The sequence below is a fragment of the Pieris brassicae genome, chromosome 1, assembly GCF_905147105.1.
Source record: "Pieris brassicae chromosome 1, ilPieBrab1.1, whole genome shotgun sequence".
NCBI classification, from domain to species: Eukaryota; Metazoa; Arthropoda; class Insecta; order Lepidoptera; family Pieridae; genus Pieris; species Pieris brassicae.
In genome coordinates, this window is record NC_059665.1 from 3,047,132 (window position 1) to 3,064,888 (window position 17,757).

The 17,757-nt window shown below is 36.7% G+C and overlaps 1 protein-coding gene across 1 annotated transcript in view; it reads left to right on the top strand.

Moving 5' to 3' along the window:
* Positions 1-12,875: 12,875 nt before the first annotated feature.
* The window catches only part of LOC123715023 (tachykinin-like peptides receptor 99D), an 86,579-nt gene continuing 81,697 nt past the window's right edge, over positions 12,876-17,757 (top strand). Inside the window, exon 1 of the mRNA XM_045669809.1 lies at positions 12,876-13,045. The gene's annotated coding sequence lies outside the window, so the exon portion shown is untranslated. The remainder of the gene's footprint in view (positions 13,046-17,757) is intronic.

Sequence of the window (17,757 nt, forward strand, 5' to 3'; positions counted from 1 at the left end):
ACTAAGACAAGGAGGCGTATTGAGGCGAGAATGCGGTAACTAGCACGCGCTACGTTCTACATACCGTATAAAACATATAAACCGTTGGTTGTATATATATATCATTGTATCATATCATATGATTGCAATATATAACAAGAGGTTACCAAATGCGTACCAGGTTGCTAATAACAGTTAACAATAAATATTGGATTTAAATGTAATAAAGAATCAATAAACATAAGCTAGTATTTTAAATGAAATTGCAATTTAACGCCATATTTGCTTTCAGTTAGAAATATTAGCATTTGCATTTGATATCAAAACAATTGCAAACGTTTCATATATTGTTTTATATTTTAAAATGTAATGAAAAATATGCCCGTTTTATTAAATGATTTAGCTCTAGTTTACTTAAGTAATGCTTTTTGGGCTTTTTTTAATGTCTGTGCTATAGTCGATGGGGTTAAAGTGTACGAAGATATTAAATCGAGTCATAGGTGTAGTTACAGCTTTCTCGCTTAAGTCGGTAGCACACGTCTGAGAGTCGTGGTCACCACGAAAACGTTTCGAGCGTACAATCTGTTTCCCAATTTCGGTCCAGCGCGTTCTTATTGTCTGTGTGTTCACTTGATCGGTCCATCTGGTTTGTTAACGGCCAAGTGATTTGCCTTCTCTGTTAGCGACCACGATCAATTTCTCCAAGTTCTCATCGCCTCTACGCATTGTATGGCCGAAATATGACATCGTTGTCGGCATATGATAGACAAAAAATAATTTAAAAGTTTAGAATTATTTCAATTATTTTCTGACGTTCATAAGTGTACTTGTTTAATTCAATTCTTGTTTATGGCTTTTATTTGTGACAACTGGGCATAAGGTGCTTCGCCAGTGTCGTGTAGATGGAACGAAGGAGATTGATCGGTGAAAAAAATCATTAGGTTAATTTTGAATAAGCACCTAAAAAAAATTGTTGAAATTCGATTGTTAGTTTTAAGAGAACACAAACAACATTAAGAAAAAACACTTTTTGAACGGATTAAAGCTATGTATTATTTTTAAAACTTATAGTTATTAACGTAACGCAATATGTCCAGCAGACTCAAAGAGCACATTGCAGACATAGACGACACACAAAATCAGCAGTCTGTGAACACACACTAGATAGGCCTAATCATTACATACGCTTTGACCAACCGAAAGAACTTGCGAAAGAAAAAAGATTCTTCCCAAGATTGGTACGCGAAGCCATTGAAATAAAAAAACACCCCAATTTCAATAGATAAGACGGCCTTAAAATTATCAAACACCTGGGATCCAATAATATCCAAATTAAAAGCCGAAGACAAACAAGTCATTTTTGCAAAAACCCGTCATCTTTTAGTAGATACCAACTTCGGGGCAATAAATACAGATTCTTTATTCTTTAAACATATAAATATACATATAGATAGATAAAACAACTTTCTCTGCAGCTGCAATACTTTTGACATTTAACATCTTTCGTCTTCAGTCACCGTGACCACGCACGCTGAAAAGTACGCGAAACGTCAGAAAAAATTAAAATTTAGAATTATGTAAATAACTATAAGTTTTAAAAATAATACATAGCTTTAATCCGTTCAAAAAGTGTTTTTCTTAATGTGTAAAAGCTATTTTAACAAAAGACAATAACTACAAACAACATTATTAAATACTATTTATGAATAATTTACTGTTTATATGTACACTTTAATTTTATTGCTTTCTGTACATAAAAATCTACAATATGAACTAAACATAAACATTTAACACTTAAAGGATGGGGGACTTCAGGAGGAAGAATTTCATAGAGAGGATTACTTATATGAATAAAGTTTGACATTGACTTTGACTTTGACAAGCAAGTCCGTAGTTATTTATTACGCAATATTATTCAATTTAAACGATTAAATAACGAAATCAGGCTCAAGCAAAATAGTTATGAAACAGCTCTAACTGTTATTCAATTTATTTGTTTAGTTTTGAAACTATCAAATTACGGTCCGTTCAGTGAATGTTGAAGACAACTCTCAGTGTTACCGAAGGATAACTCTATTAGGTATTCAAAGTTCAACGTCATTATTAATTAACGTTTTAATTTTGTAACGATATGCCTTTCATTACTTGAATTTGGGGTAATTAACCTAATGTAATATGCGTGAATATTCGACATTATTTTCAACAGTAAAATTGTAATGTTATACTAATTGATTACAATATAACAAGATTAATTTTATTAACATATTACAACGTATTCATTTATAATTTTGACCATATCACATAATTATAAATGAATACGAACAATCAAATGATTCTGTTTACCTCAGATTCGCGAGCGTCATTTTGTATATGACGTAATTAAAAAATTTTAATTACATTTAAAAATTATAACATACTATTAACTTTTATTATTATGCATAAATTAAAAGATTTTCAATTCGTTTCGTTTATTTGAAAGCCACAAAATCAAATAAGATGACTGATGAGACATTTGATATTTTTCATCTCATCGTTTTATGGAAATGATCTGAAATAAGCCTCGGGTAGAGGGATGATATTGAATTAGGAAGGTCTGTGGTGTAATTTGCGTCATTCTTTTTGAAAATAAAGTGAATTTATCCCTATTACAATTTTATTATGTTAAATTATGTTGAATACGCGTGATAGTAGCCTTCCTAGATTAACATAACTTTGTAAAATACCAATATTTTTTCCAGTTCAACCCCGTAGTTCCTAGATAATCGCGTTCAAAGAATTTTTGAATCTTTGAATTTTAATAATAGCAAAGGCTTCTATTTTCAAACACAAATTGTTTTTACCCGCTCTAAATGACCACTCTAGGTATTCTGACCTGAAAATTGAAAATACTAATAATAGTCTATATATATATATATATATAAACTATTTCCCTTAGTCACGGCATCACGCGTGAGCAGCTGGACCGATTTCGCTAATTCCTTTTTTTGTTGTGTTTGTTATTGTCACGATTAAGAATTAAGAAAATTGCGCGGAATATTAGAAAATTTAAGAATATTTAACTATCATATTGAGTAAGCATCGCTTTTGTTACGATAGCAATATGTTTTCAGTGCATAGCGTTTATACAATTAATTTTTTTAAAGAGAATGTAAGAAAAGTGGAGTAATTATATTGATAAAATAGTAGTCGCTAATTGTTTGTGACATTAATCTTGAAAATCCATGTTTTTCACATTTATATGTCGCCTGTTCCCATGTTGGAATACCAATAAAACTATTTATATACGCGTCAGAAAAACAAATAAATAATTAATCATACCAATTCGAAATCAATATTCATAGTTAACACAGGACAACGTCTTTCGGGTCCGCCATGATAAATACCATACTCGTAAACTATTAAATAAATAAATTAAAATTATTAATTTAATTATTTAAATTCTTCATTAAAATTCAAATACAAAGCTCGATTGCTTACTGGATTTTTTATTTAAACAAATCTTTTAAGCACAGCCAGGGTTCGAATGCACGACTACAGAGTATCGCCTTCAAAATATCAAGCAAGTAGCTTAAGGCGATACAACAAAAGCTACAATATTTACTAAAACCAAATTTATCCTTTAATAACTCAATCAATCTTTCAGTGGTCCGCTATAACATAAGTTGCCAAACTTTGTTAGACCCCTTTAAACTAGCATTATGTTAAACTGAAGTTATTTAAGTGTTGACAACTTGACCTAATTGTATTTTGGTTCTCGAAAGGGTCAAAAAATAACTTTACTGTTTTCCTAGTGGGTATCTAAGTCTGAGTTCCGGGGATAGTTGTTTGGGCACCAGCGTTGTGTTAAGAGAAGTTAGTAAAACGCTGACAAAGGACGAACAATTGTGTGCCTATTGAAAGTGCCATAGTGTAAGTTGGGTTCCTTCTGATTAGACGATTAGGAACTTACCTGATGCGTATTGAATAAGTAGAACAGAGGCAGAGGCAGTCTATTTATACGTAAAGCTATATTGATATATATAGCGTAAAGCGATTATTCCAAGTATACAATTATATGGAGTATGCGAAGCCTGACATATCAGAACAGTTTTAAGGCCGACTTTTTAGGAATACTCTTTTTTTAGGCAAACAGGCAGAAGGCTCATCTGATGTTAAGTGATACCGCCGCTTATAGACACTCCCAATGCCAGAGGGCTCGCGATAGCGTTGCCTTTTAAGAATTGGTACGCTCTTTCCCTAAGTCGAATTGGTTCGGAAATACTTCAGTGGGCAGTTGGTTCCACATAGCTGTGGTGCGCGGCAAAAATTGCCTTGAAAAACGCTTTACGCAAGTAAGTGTAACTGAAACTGGTAATGTGAATTTACGATACTAAACACCGATAGAGGACACCGTGAGTCATTTCTGCAAAATCCCTTCATCTTTTAGTCGATATCAACTCCGGGGAAATAAATACAGATAATATAATCTTCTCTACAGCTGTGATACTTTTTGACATTCAACACCTTTTGTCTTCAGTCACCGTGGCCACGTAAAGCACGCGAAACGTCGGGAAAAATTCAAAATTATGTAAAATAATTATAAGTTTATAATAATGCATAGCTTCAATCCGTTAAAAAGGTGTTTCCTTTAAATCTGTAAAAGTTATGTTAATAAAAGACAATACTATATACGATACTATTTTATAAATAATAAAAACAATTGCGCTACAACCTGGTGTAAGTCTACCTGTCCCGTGATCATTGGTTTTTTTGGGCAGTCAGCCCTTTTGTTCACACGCTACTGACTATTTGAATTTAAAACATGTCGGTTTTGGCACGATGTTTTTCTTCTGCGTATGAGAAAGAATTTTTATGTGTACAAAGACCGAAATTTACATTGGGTACCGGGGATCGAACCTGCGACATCAGGGATGAGAATCGTACGCTGAAACCACTCAGACTGCTCACCATTTAATAAATGCATTAATTTATTGAATAACAGTTATATTTATTTAACAATTCGCTGCAGTATCATTATAATTAAATAATTAGAATGACTACAGGTGGCCTTATCGTTTTCGAGCGATCTCTTCCAGGCAACTAAACATTATACTTAGATTAAAAACGTTTGAGATTCGTTTGTAAACTGATTATAATTTATTTATTTGAAAAATCTTAAATTCTTCATTAATATTAATAAGGGGTCTTACGATACAGTAAGGTTCTTATAGATTAATTAAATTGAAGCGAGGAATAGCACCTAGTTTGCGAATAGTTAACGGAAAAGTAAACGACGCAATCGCGACATTGAAACAAACGACTTGGCAGCCTTCCACGTTATTCGTATTGCATTAATTATTTACGACTTACCATTTTAATTTCATAATACAGCTATGAAGAACACGGAACACATACACTTATAATAAAAAAATAACACTACTTTTATATGAACTTTAAAAAGGCCGACAACGCACTTGTCTGGCAATGTAAGTGTCCATGGGAGCGGTATTACTTAACATCCGGTGAGCGTCCTCCCACCTGTTATATACATGGGTATCACTGAAAATGTTATGGACGGGCCAGTTAGAAACATTGCTAATGAAAACTTTTTTTAATTTCAATTTTAGAACTCTTTGGTAACCTAATATGGTATATTGCATTCATTTGTTTTTTGTGAATTGGAGGCAAATATAAAACACGTGAAAATGAACCTAACGCGAGAAAATTTTCGGTCAATGATTTATTATGATTTTCGTTGTGGGCTTACTCAACAACAAAGCTATGATTGGCTGCCATTAGCATTGCTTAATGAAGCCCCATCTCGTGTCACTATATACAATTGGTTTAACCAGTTTCAGCGTGGACATAGCAATCTAAATGATGATCCGCGTGAGGCAGCTACTACTGAAGATAACATCAGTGCTGTGCTACGCATGATAGAGGAAGATATAAGAGTGACCTATAAGCAGATACGGGAATACCTAGACATTGGTATGAGTCAAGTTCAGAATATATTACACGAACATTTAGGCGCCAGGAAGCTTTGTACCAGATCCATACTGTCCCCATACTTTGACCGACGACCAGAACCACCTTTGCATGGACTGGTGAATATTTTAATATGGCAGGTGTCGAGACAATGAGTCATCCGCCATACAGTCCAGACCTGACGCTCTGCGACTTTCATTTATTCCCAAGAACTAAACATACAATTCGAGGTATTCACTTTACGAGCCCTGAAGATGCGGTGAAAGCGTACGAAAATGCAATAGAAGAGACCCCTATGGAAGAATGGGCCCACTGCTTTTCTTAGTTGTTCCATCGAATGCAACGATGTGTAGAAAGGAACGGAGATTACTTCGAAAAACGATAAAAGTATTGGCAACTTTATACCTTAAGCCGTATAAAAAATGGTAAATATAATAAAACCTATAATCACTCGGCTTAGTCAGATAACAGTTAAAACGCAGATAATCAGGGTCAGCAAAGATGTACATTCCTTACAAACATTATTAGGAGTTCGAGCCAATATCAAAGCTCAAATGCCAAACACGGTGTGTTAAACAAATTCAACAGACTATTTGTTGTGGTATCAGTATAAATTCCGGGATCACTCACGCGCTCATTCAGCGGTTTAATATATTGTGTATTTGTATCACACACTTTATCTAAAAACGCTATCATTCAAACCTCCTACAAGTTCATTTTTCGTCTTACGCTAGTATATATATTTTAAGCATAAAATTGATTTTCTATGTGGTGGCATATATATATATATATATTTTTAAGTGCACAAACATTAACCAATGCTATTTTGAAGAGACAACAAAACTTTTTAAAGTAGAGAGTTATTAGTCATGTAGGTTATATTTAATTTGATACACCTGTCACGTGCTTAGTCCTAATTCTTCACCCAACACTGGCACCCTTTTGGACCACTTTGAATTGTCATCAGCCTTCGCTTAGGTGTTGCCATATGTACGAGGAAAGGCTGCTAGCATTAAAGATACACTGCAAGAGGGTCGTGCTAAATTTGTTTTAGTTTACTATTTATTATTCATTTTTAATTATTATTACTATGCGGGTTAAGAATATTGTACATTTGTATTTGTGTGTGATTGATGTGTGATTTAAACCATAACTATGTTTATTATGTTATAGCCAAAACAAAATGGCTTCACAACTGTTTATAATTTCATATGTTAATGAAATTGTGATTTTTCTACATGAAAATCTGTCAATTTCTTTTTTTATAAAATAGGGGCAAACGGGCAGGAGGCTCACCTGATGTTAAGTGATACCGCCGCCCATGGACACTCTCAATGCCAGAGGGCTCGCGAGTGCGTTGCCGGCCTGTTAAGAATTTGTACGCTCTTTTCTTGAAGGACCCTAAGTCGAATTGGTTCGAAAATACTTCAGTGGGCAGCTGGTTCCACATAGCGGTGGTGCGCGGCAAAAATTGCCTTGAAAAACGCTCAGTCGTGGAACGTCGGACGTCGTGGTGATACTGGTGGAATTTTGTATTTTGCCTCGACGTCCGATGCTGAAACTCAGCTGCAGGAATTAATCCGAACAACTCCTCTGAACACTATCCATGGTAAATGCGGTAGAAGATGCAGAGTGACCCCACATCTCTACGCAACGCCAAAGGATCGAGCCGCTCGGAGAGGGATTGGTCGGGATTGGTCATCGACGATTCGAACCACTCTACGTTGGATACGGTCAAGTGGAAGGAGCTGGTACTGGGGAGCCCCCGCCCAGAGGTGAGAACAGTATTCCATGTGGGGCCGTATTTGCGCTTTATAGAGTTGCAAGCGGTGGCCCGGAGTGAAGTACCGTCTCGCCTTGCTGAGCACACCAAGCTTTTTGGAGGCTAATTTAGCCTTTCCCTCCAAATGACCGCGAAACTGAACGTCGTTCGATATGTCAACGCCAAGTATTCCGATGCTGGCTGTGGCTTCAAGAAGAGTGTTTTCGAAAAGAGGAGTAGCGACAAAGGGTATTTTTTTCGCGGAAAACGCGCAAACTTGTGTCTTCTTGGGGTTAAATTGGACTAGGTTTAGTCTACCCCAGTCCGAGACTCCACGTAGTAGAGTTTCGACTTCAGACACAAGTTTGTTCCGGTACTCATCGACAACTACCCGAGAAATACCTGCCCGGCCAGTGTAAAGAGTATCCCCAGTGCTGTCGTCCGCATAGCAATGAATGTTGCTAAGTTGCAACATGTCATTGATATGCAGAAGAAACAGGGTCGGGGACAGAACACAGCCTTGTGGGACCCCAGCATTCACGGGTTTAAGCTCGGAACATGCTCCGTCGACGACAACCTTGATGCTCCGATCGGCCAGAAAGCTGAAGATCCAGTCGCATAATTTCTCAGGAAGCCCGTAGGCTGGAAACGTCGAGAGCAGTGCTTTGTGCCACATCCGATCGAAGGCTTTCGCTATGTCCAAACTAACCGCTAGTGCCTCCCCCTTGGACTCAATTGCCTCTGCCCATCTATGAGTAAGGTATACTAGAAGGTCACCAGCCGAACGACCACGACGAAAGCCGTACTGATAATCGCTAATCATCTGGTGGCCCTCTAGATACCTCAAGAGCTGGCCATTAATAATGGATTCCATTATTTTGGAGAACAAGGAGGTTATAGCTATTGGGCGATAGTTGGACGGATCAGAGCGATCGCCTTTTTTAGGGATCGGATGTATGGAAGCGGTCTTCCAGCACTTTGGGACAGTGCCGAGCGAGTACAGGTACCGGAAAAGGCGCGTCAGGACCGGAGCCAACTCAGGAGCACAAGTACGCAGCACAATTGGAGGGATACCATCCGGCCGGCTCGACTTATGAATGTCCAAGGAAGATAGTGCTCTGCGGACAGCACGTTGCCGGAATGTGATTTCCGGCATTGAGTTATCACACCGCAAAATCGCCGGTGGTGATCTCCCCCGGTCATCCAAAGTCGAGTTGGACGCGAAGAGACAGCCCAAGAGGTCGGCCTTCTCCTTCGCAGTGTGAGCGAGCGAGTCATCCTCTCTGTGCAGCGGTGGTATCGATGGCTGACAAAAATTCCCTTGTACAGCTTTGGCGAGAGACCAGAAGGCTCGGGTCCCTGAAGGGAGTTGGGCCAATCTCTCGCCAAATCTGGCGATGTGCTCTGACTTTGCCTTAGCGATTTCCCGTTTGAAGGACCTGGAGGCTGAGTTATATGCTTTTTTTATGTTCGCTGGTATTGGCATCACGAGATATCGCCGCTTCCGCCCATGCATTAAAGCATTCTCCCTTTCGACGCGATGCCGTCTTGCAAGAACGCTTAAACCAGGGCTGTGACTTGCCACCGATCGGCACCGCAGAAGTTCCATGCCCTGTAGAACCACTTCGGCGACAGAGGCAGCGACGGAATCTGGAGCTTCCGACGAAAAGCACATAGGCCCCCAAGGGTAGGACGCAAACAAAGACCGCATCCCATCCCAATCTGCTGACCGATAGTGCCAAATACGACGAAAACCCGAAAAACGGGGCCGAGGAGGGCGCGTAGTAGGCACAGTACTCCGGACCACACAATGATCCGATGAACCCAATGGCGGGTCAACAGAGACTTGATAGGTCTCCGGATGTGAGGTCAGCAGAAGGTCCAACAAAGAGGGTTTATGACCATCCACATCTGGTATTCGCGTAATCGTAGGGACCATTTGTGACAGATCGTAAGCTAAAGCAAAGTCGTGAAAGGATCTTCCCGCGTGATCGGTGGTTTCCGAACCAAGCCAATCGGCATGGTGAGCGTTAAAATCGCCAAGTATCACGATTCCAGCGATAGGAACCCCTTCGAGCAGGTAATCTGTAGCCATTTGGATGAGCTCAATGAGTCGCTCAGTTTCGGTATTTCCGCTATGGGACCTATACAGGCATGCGTAGAATCGCGGATGGTCATCGCAGTCTACGCGCAACCAGAGGCTAGATAGGTCCCTCAAGCGACCCGAGGCGACGAGAACAGATATCCTCTCTGACGTACACGCAAACTCCCGCCCACGGCACAAATGAATGTTCCAATTTGTACCCCGGGTAGGAGAGGTAGGAAGTATCAGCCGGGGAGGATATCTGAGTCTCAGTAAGGAAGAATAAGGCCGGCTTCGCAGTTTCGAGGTGAAAGTGAACCGCGTTAAGATTAGAGTTGAGCCCCCTAACATTGGTAAAGTCCACTGAGAGCGTGGAAGGGGATGCCTTCGGTAAATTCTTCCGTTTGCCCTGAGATCGAAACCTATAGTTTTTTGCGCAGTTTTTGCCCACCCCAGAATACGAAGGGCAGCCTGTGCATCCACCACCGAATACTGATTGTTCCGATGATGGACGCTCAGAGGGGGATTCTCCACAGCGGAAACCACACGTTTCCGAGTGGGGTACCCCCCTGGGGTAATCTCTGTTTAAACTGCATCTTCATATTTTCTCTAATTGATGGGCTCCGGGAGTCTCACTCACCGCACGAAACGCGAGTACAATAAGATGAACCTATTGCATCACTTCACGCCGGTTTTCTGTGAGACAGTGGTACTGCCCCGGTCGTGCCTGCCCGATTGGCTGAAGCCCGAAAGCAACAGCATGGCACTCCCACTAGGAAGGGGGTTGACTGACTGCACTGGTGAAATAACCTCTGTCATAGGTTATTTCATCAGTGGGCGATGGGGTCGTCACGTCCCGACGCCTTCAAAATTTAATCACAATTACTTTTAACTTTTAGATAAAGGCTCTTATCCTTTACTCGCTTTCAGAGTACTAGATTAATAAAACTGTTCGTTTTTATAATACTAATTCCACATTATAAATAAAGAGCTTTTTAATACTGTTTTTCCCGAGAAGATGGTTTTACACGGACCCTTATGTTAAATAAAGATGGTATTTATGTGATTATAATAATTGAATTACTTTTAAGCGTATCTCATACTGTCGTGAACATATTTATTTTATTTTGGTGCTATGTTAGAAATGTGATTTTAATGTATACCACCATCCGACCAACTTCGTACGGACAACCGTGAACCGTGGCATACACACATCATTAGCGCTACACTCTTTTTAGGTCTGGGCCTCAGATTTCTGTATTTGTTAATCTAATAAGCAAGTAGGTGATCAGCCTCTTGTGCCTGACACGCCGTCGACGTTCGGTCTAAGGCAAGCCGGTTTCCTCACGATGTTTTCCTTCAAGGTTCGAACGAATTTTAATTGTAAATAGAAATATATACCATCGGTGCATAGCCGGGAATCGAACCCAGAACCTCATGGATGAGAGTCGCACGCTGAAACCACTAGGCCATTACTGCTCCGTGTTTTGTGTTTATCTCGAATATACAGACGGGGTGGAGGACTTGTTTTTTCTCCGACTAGCACGAAAATTTCTTCTTCTTCCATGACACACTAATCACGTGGCTAAAATATAGTGTATATATATATATATATATATATACACTATATTATATATATATATATATTATTCTTTTGATCAAAAATCGAGACTTGGCAGTTAATTTAGTAATATTCCTTTTTTTTAAGTGTATGTACGTGTTATTTTATGATTCTGTTTATCGTGCATCAGAAAATCCAGTATAGTTGTCATTCTTACGCCTTTACTCACGGTACTCAGTGTGTTGGTGTCGGATATACCTACGTCCCATTGGAGTATGATAGTAATAGATTGCGGCAGGTGTATCTGCGCATTTGTGAACAATATTCTTGGCCAGTCACAATAGAGATTAGCCGTGGTGACCAATTCGGAGAAGGTTTTCTATAGTTAAAAAAATGAGTTTTAAAGAATTGGTGTTCAGTCGAACATAACCCTGTGAGAATTTTGTCCTACGATAATCATAATTTGCGCTAAGTCTAGACTGGGTCGTAATCGTAGTTTAATTAGTTCTCTTGTAAATTTTCGCAGAAAACAGAAATGTCGTCAATAGTGAGAGTAGTGCATGTATTAGTCGACTGTGTTTTATTTGATATGCATAAAGGGTTTTTAACGGACGTAAAACGAACCTGAAGGAAATAAAATTACAGAAACAGACACTTGATTATGCTACGTCACGTGTCAGTGATATTTACAAATCGGTCAGCATCGACTACGATAAAAATGTATACATGTCTAACAGATCCATATACAAGTGTAGAATTAAACGAAAGAGGTCAATTTACCAAAATTTAAAAAAGGAATTTGAGTCAAAATTCAAATTCATTCGTCATTCAAATTTCGAATGTGTGTACTCGCACTACGGAATCTATCAAACAACAATGTCGAGCCCTTTGCATACATTTAATATTTGCCGTCTCGACTAGAGATGAACAAGACGGCGAGTGATAATGGAAATTGAACAAGATGACTTTTCAAAATTGACTTTCTTTAGGCGCTATGCATATTACAATAAAGGGTAAATGTGAGAATATAATAAAGCATTATCATTAGTAATAGTTCTCCGCCTGTGACACTGATAATTTTAATAAATCTGTATCATAATAGCCAACAGAGACAAATATTTTACCCCGGGATCCAACCCGATTAAGCATTTCGTCATTGAATAGGAGTTTTATCTATGCGTTGTTATTGTTGGAAAAATAATAAATGTTGATACTAATGAAAATGAAACATTTCTGGGATTTAAATTGAGTGCTACATTGTTGTAGTTTTATAATAAAATATAAACAGTAATCGCATTCAAGAATAAACTTCACTAAAGAGTAATAATTTATATGTTATTTATTTTAACATATTTATTATTTAGCACAGCTGCAGATTTTAAACCGAACATTCCAAGTTCAAGTTTGCGATCGCGATTTTTCAAAGCATTTTAAACGAATGTCTACCGCTGCGTCATACAAGCTCGCGTCAGCCGAAACGCCGGTTGCCAGTATACCTCAGACTTCACGAGATACGGCTGAAAACCGCGCATCCAACGCTCTTGCGTAAAGTAAGTTATCTGTGGTTTATTTTTCGCGGGAAAAAATTGTGAGGCACTTTAAAATTTGCATTTGGAAGTGGTGTTTTATTTGCAATAACTTTTTATTGTGTTTTATAGTTTGTAGGCGAAATTTCGTAAACAGTTGTTGAGAGGTAAGTTTTCAAACAAATTACAAAAAACAATGAAGTAATTTGCTTAATATAATTAACTAGCATAGTTATATATTTAATTATATAATTGCGTTTTTAAGAAGTTAAAAAAAATATCTTTATTTTAATGTTTCTAATACATTTATTGTTAAAATATCTATCGGCTATATTAAGCTAAGAAATTTGGGACCAAAAATACCGATTAGTTAACGTTCACTATTTTAAAAAAATATTGTTAATAATGATTAATTTATTGTTAGTTTGTATTTTTATATACAGCTTAGTTATTATTTATTTTATGATTAATGTATTTACACTAACCCTTGGGCAGCAGATGTTAAACTTTTGCAATTAGTCATGTCGGAATGTTTACGTCACACGGGTCTGCCCAATTGGTTCGAAAAACCACCCATTAGGTTAGGCTTAATTTGTAAAAGCAAAATTCAACCGCTCAGCAATCATATATTTCTTAATATGAGGAAAGCTTCGTAATTTGTATGTTATAAATGCTAAAATTTAGAATTAGCAGCAATTAAAAAAAAAATTCACCATCGAAATTCTATAATCCTTGAGTAATATAGGCTGTATACAATTTCATATTTTAAAAATCTAGCCGAGGTTTTCTAAATATACCACATATGAAAAACAGATAATATCAAAGACTTTGCTACTAGAGTTTTTAAAAATCGACTTAATATACTACTTTGGGAAATATATATTATTCTATTAATAATTATTTGCGTGAAACAGTATATTTATTGAATAACGTAATAATATATTTCAATAATGTGATGATGAAAAGATAAAATAATATAAGAATTGACTGTAACAATATGACTCATAATGTAATTGTAACTTCTGTTCTACCTTTTAAAGACAAATTTGCACGCCATTATGTGTGGCAGAATATGCGAACTTTAGATTGTACCACCCGAAAATGTTTGTACCATATTCTTGCAATATGTTATTATTATAAAATAGTTTTGTGAAATGGTGTAAACTGGTTGCTTCAGTGTGTTGTTTGTGATGACTCCTAAATAATATTACCAATTAATTCTAAATAACAGTACCAAGATATCTGTGTCAAAGAACCACTAACCTCTGTACGGCTACGCATTTTAACATTTTATTACTGGACAGAATTTTGTATATATCCTTTAATAAGAATTTATTACTCTCTAGGGAACTCACTATATTTATAATTGACTTCGCTAACCAAAGTTAAACATCGAATCCCTTTAGATCAAAATTTGAATGATTGCCCAACAACTTTGAGCGATTTCATTTCTATGATGCTCGGATGTAAGATAGCCCCAATAAACTGATAATTTCTATTTTTTATTGATAAAATTGATTTGCCAGCTCTCAGCACACTGATACATCGATAAGAGCCCCATAAAATACAATTTTTGAAGGGAAACTTATTTATCGGCGTTGGAAAAAAATTACCATCTCATTTTTCGGTTATGCGTCACATTTTTTCGTTACGAGCCATATTTTTCTTGTCCGGTCACGGTTGATTCGAAGAGATTCGAAGCTATTAATAACAAAAATATATAATAACGACAACAATAATAGTAATTCTATTACACTTAATGAAATTCTGTAATAATCTTAGTAGTAATAAGGTAAAATGAAATAATTGTGTTATTTGTATTCATGTCTATAATAATATAAGCTTTTGTTAAACTTTATCTTATTTACCATTATTTAACCAATTTCTGTAAAGTTGCATATAGTAGATCATTTTTCAAAAAAATCAGATCATAAAGAAGTTTCACTTCTTACGTTTGTACACTAGTACAAGCACTTATAGGCAAACATCACATACACGAAGAGATCATACAATTATTAAACAAAACCATTACAATAAAAAATTCAAATTACAAAAAACTTACTCAAACACATCTTACATAAAAACAGTACCCAAGCCGAAAATTTCTGTATCTTGTTCGTGTTCATTAGCTTTTCTTAATAGGAAAGTAGGCATTCTGTGCGTGACACACGCCGCCAACTTTAGTTATGACGCTTGGTATTCAGATGGCCACTATAAAATGATATACTGATAATAAAAAAAAACACCAGTTCAAACCAAACCGGATAATGCGTGCTTATGTTAAATGCGCAAAGTGTGCAAGAATATCTGTGCGCAGTCTTCAACACACGTTTCAAACTTCACAGGGATAGTAATCAAGATCAAGCTCCTCGGCTAACACTTATTATCAATGCTACTTTAACATCATTGTAAAATATAACTCGGAGAAAATGTTCGGCTTGTTAGAGTTTTAGTACGAGATGTCTGGATGATTTTATTACTATTGGCTACAACATCAATGGTACAATAGATAAAGATGAATTGCATTTTTATATCAGACGAGGAAATTCTATAAGCAAACACTTTTTGAGGCCCTCCTAGGATGTCTTTACCGACTTAGGAAACCTCTTCCTTTAACATTACTATTATAAGTTGTAGTAAAAAAAATATTCGTATCTAATTTAAATAAAGATTAAACCCATAAAAGTTGTCGTTCCATTATCATTGTTTCCATCCTTAATAGACAGAGCCTATAATATGTTTAATAATTTAGTATTATGAAAAGTTATATATAAATTAAAGAACTGGAATGGTCATTGGAGAATCGTAGAAAAATAATTAATATAAAGTTTGCAATTAACATATTTAACAATCGGGATGATTGCCCCAACCTTTTAACAAAATTTAAATTTCGTGTATCCTCTAGATACCCTTATTTATATATATACAGATATAGATACTTTATTATTCCGAAAAACGCGTTTGGGTCAAAGTTCGCCGCTGTCCAGCTTGACCATTCTGATTAACGAGCTAGGTCTGGATATCCATAGTTGCTTCCCTCACACTTTGAAATCGATTATTTTTAAAATTCAATCGAATTGGTTTTTTTTATTATCTATTCGTGTATGTCGTTTGCCTATATATGCTTGTCATTTTAAAATTTGTATTTTATTGTTCTTGTAACAATGTATCAATGTCCCAAGCGTTTGCAAGCTTTTATAATTAAAATAAGATTGACATTCTTCATCATATATAATGTTCTTCATCATCTTTATCATTCGTGTAATGTGTTTGCTTTAACTTAAAAATATTTGCTACGCTATCTTGTTAATTGTGAATTTTTTGGGCACACTTAAAGTCCTAAAATGTTGCTTTAAGTGTCTTGATGTGTGAAGCGTTGTCGAACTAAATTTGGCAGACTTTGCAGCTGTCGACAAGAGTTTGCCAGTCTGACCGATGGCTTTTTGATAATATTTGTGTACGTTAACCGAATTTTTGTAATAGAATTACGTCTTTTAAAACGTTTTATGCGTTATTTCACATTCTTCCCTATCAAAATAAACATACTACGAAAAAATGATCTCTTAAAATCCTATACAGATAATAAATCAATTATTACTCTAACATAAGCTCTGATTTATCTATATTACGTCTCGTTTTCGTTACCTTTTCTTAGATTTAATTACTGTTTATTTTCATCATCAAGGCACTATAGCTTATTGATTGATTGGCCTGGTCGAGCACGAACCTCCAGCCCTCCGTGATTTTTGCTTCCAGTTCGTGATTATTGGCTTAGAGGTCCTGCTCAAGTCCAGTCATCGTAATTTAGCTTGCCGAGGCTTCGCTTCCAGACAATAGTTTAATAGTCGTAATGTGTTGTTTTTTATAGTTTCTATCGTATCGTCTCTCTTCTTTTACTGAACATTATTTTCATGTATTCAAAAATAGAGATGCTATCAGTGCAATACGAAATCATATTTTATAAACTCAATTCAGACGACATTCGAAGAGTCGAGTTTGCAATTTGTTTTCTTGGAATTTCTTACATTCCATTGATTCTTTATTGCGTATTACGTACATCTCCTTGCATATTATTTGGAGTTTTATCGTTATATGTTTTTCATTTACTTTTACTTGCTTAATAATGTGGCAGATTATTTGCCTATACCTATTCTAGCCATAAATAGTAAAAAAATAACTTTTATATTGCAAATAACATTTATTACTTTTACGTTCAGGCTAGAAATCAATAGAAGCACGCACTCTTTCCATGGAAAAATTCTTCACTGCCAATCGTAGGGATTGTGCTAGGGACTTCCAACTAACATGGCGGTTGGAGCAAGCCGTACTCTCTAAAATTGACCATAAATCATAATCCAGCGGGATTAAGATCGGGACTAGACGACGGCTTGTCTTCAGCTCGGATGAAGTCCGAAACGTTCGTTTCTAACCAAAACTGCGTAAACCCAGCTTTTCGAACCGGCACCGAGTCTTATTGGAAGGACCATTCTTGGTTATATGCACATGGTGTTCTTAAGGGGGCTACCTTCTCAAAAATAGTATCTTGATACACTTGTGCCGAAGATTTGATTTTCATAAAAGTATGGCTCAGTCACTCCTTCATAGCTCACACACACCAAACTGTCACTGAAGTCGTATAGTACCCACGTTGCACTCTGTCGACTAATTGAAAAGCTTCCTTAGAGCTTTGAGCATAAATACGTTCGTATTGTTTGTTAAAATGTTGCTTTTTCTGTGACCTCCCTTTGCGTTCCGCTTTAGTAGTTGTTTCGGTCAGTTAAGAAATGACTCGACGTCCTAATTCATCTTTTAAAATACGCGACATGGTTCTAAGTTCTATCTTCATCTCCGGAGATAAAATATTTTGCTTTCAGACAGG